The sequence below is a fragment of the Cynoglossus semilaevis genome, chromosome 15 (genome assembly GCF_000523025.1).
Source record: "Cynoglossus semilaevis isolate Cse_v1.0 chromosome 15, Cse_v1.0, whole genome shotgun sequence".
Classification (NCBI taxonomy): Eukaryota; Metazoa; Chordata; class Actinopteri; order Pleuronectiformes; family Cynoglossidae; genus Cynoglossus; species Cynoglossus semilaevis.
Window position 1 is genome coordinate 18,505,606 of NC_024321.1, and position 2,764 is coordinate 18,508,369.

Sequence of the window (2,764 nt, forward strand, 5' to 3'; positions counted from 1 at the left end):
CGGGGGGCCGGTCTCTCTGTGTGCCCCCCCCCCCCACGCCGACCCCCCCCCCCCACCCTCCACAGTACTGGGACTGGAGTAAAGAAATATGCCATTAATTAGGGGCTTTGGTATTAATTAATTTGAATTAATCACCTTTTCAACAAAAATTAATATGTGACACTTCGACCAAAGTCGCTTTCAAATTAATTAATTTTCTCGACCTGATTATAGAGACAAACAGAGAAAAGACGAACAGAAATGTTGATTTGTCTCCTCCACTTTACTGTGTCACAGGTTACTACAAACTCACAGTACTACTACAACAAATATATTCATACCTGGGACTAGCTACAGTGTACCAGGACTGTTGTAGCTAATGTTAGCTCTGGTGTCTGTACCAGGACTGTTGTAGCTAACATTAGCTCTGGTGTCTGTACCAGGACTGTTGTAGCTAACATTAGCTCTGGTGTCTGTACCAGGACTGTTGTGGCTAACGTTAGCTCTGGTGTCTGTACCAGGACTGTTGTAGCTAACATTAGCTCTGGTGTCTGTACCAGGACTGTTGTAGCTAACATTAGCTCTGGTGTCTGTACCAGGACTGTTGTAGCTAACATTAGCTCTGGTGTCTGTACCAGGACTGTTGTAGCTAACGTTAGCGCTGGTGTCTGAACGAGGACATTTTTAACTTTCTAATTATCTGTTTTGTGTTTTAATTTAGTCAAAGCAGAACATGTGTTGAAAATCATCTTCAGATTTTTTTCCTCGTCTGTTTTCAGGCTGAGTTTGTCAGAGTCAGTGCTGATGAACTAATCAAATCTACCGGCACAGATGGCACACTTCCTGTTCCCATTCTGTTCTCTTTATTCTAAGTTTTTTCATCCCGCTCTAAATCACAGCGGGTCAACATCACGTTCACATCAGCTGATTGTTTTTAGCTCCTCATAATCAGACTGATCAGGACTCTGAAGGTGTAGTCACGTCGCCACGACAGAGTTGGAAACTTAAACTTTGACAACGCTGACTCCAAACGCTCAGTTCCCTGGAACTCCGATGTGAATTAGAGCGCGGCGCGTCCAGACTTCAGCACCACGGTCAGCGGACTTCCTTTCTATCAAATTCAAGTAATACTTATACAGGCGGACTAGCGAGGTCCCCGAGGACCGCGGCCGTCCCCTCAGGGTCCGTGTGAGTGTGTGAGTGGGAAACTGGGAGTGAGAGCTGGAATGTGTGTTAGAAGGGTTGAGGGCATTAGCCTCTGATTGAGTTTTCAGAGAGCAACGTGGGGTGCGAAAGGCTCGACAATGGTCTAACAGAATTAGTAGCCTGTGATGAATGGTGTTTGAGAGCAGCACTGACAGCTTGCTTTCACAAACACACTTGGGTGTGTGTGTGTGAGAGAGTGTGTGTCTGTGTACGCATAGCTGCGTGTGTGTGTGTGGGTACATGTACCCCGGCACAGTTCACCTACTGGTTCAAGGACTTCTTGTGTGAGCGGCCGGAGCTACCTGTGCTGGAATGAGAGAAGTAGTGATAGACACACGTACTTGTACATGTGTACTTGTACATGCGTACTTGTTCATGCATACTTGTACATGTGTAGTGTGTATCCTGATCTGGATGTTAGGATTTAATATTCCCTCCAGTTGTTTAATCCAGAACTCAAACCGTCTCATCGTCATCGTCCAGACGCCAGAGCTAACGTTAGCTACAACAGTCCCGGTACAGACAACAGAGCTAACGTTAGCTACAACAGTCCTGTTACAGACACCAGAGCTAACGTTAGCTACAACAGTCCTCGTACAGACACCAGAGCTAACGTTAGCCACAACAGCCCTGGTACAGACTCTAGAGCTAACGTTAGCTACAACAGTCCTAGTACAGACACCAGAGCTAACGTTAGCCACAACAGCCCTGGTACAGACTCTAGAGCTAACGTTAGCTACAACAGTCCTGGCACAGACACCAGAGCTAACGTTAGCTTCAACAGTCCAGGTACAGACACCAGAGCTAACGTTAGCCACAACAGCCCTGGTACAGACTCTAGAGCTAACGTTAGCTACAACAGTCCTCGTACAGACACCAGAGCTAACGTTAGCTACAAAAGTCCTGGTACAGACACCAGAGCTAATGTTAGCCATAATTTATCCTTCAAATGTTGAGTATAACAGCTGTGGTTATACTCTGAGTTTGTAGTAAATTCTAAAGTATTCTTTTGTTTTACAGCTCGTTCAGTTACAGTGATTGAACTGTGTCCTTGGGTTTTTACAAAATGAAGTTCTTCTTCTTTTATTATTATTGTTATTATTATCTGGATCTTTCACTCAATACTGAAGCAGGGTCGATGACATCACACCAGCTAATACAGTCACACAATGACACACACACAATGACACACACACAGATGCCGGGCGGCCTGTTTTAATGACAGCGTTGGGATATTGATCAGAGCAGATGAACGCTAACGCATGTTAAACAGCAGGAGGCAGAAGTGAGAGAGAAAGACCAGGAAAACATCAATGAGCAATAAATGGAGAATGAAAGATGAGTGACAGTGTTGATGAGGTGTGCTGTTGACTGTACACACACACACACACTCAACACACACACACACACCTGAGCTGGTGCTGTTAGTGTCAGGGAAAGAAGTCACGGTGAAATACGATTGGCTGTGGACGGGTAACGAGCTGACGACTTTAATGGAGAATTTACTGAGCAGTAATGGCCTCTGCTGCCACCTCTGGACCTGCCGCAGGAACGGGGGGGGGGGGGGGGGTGGTGGGGG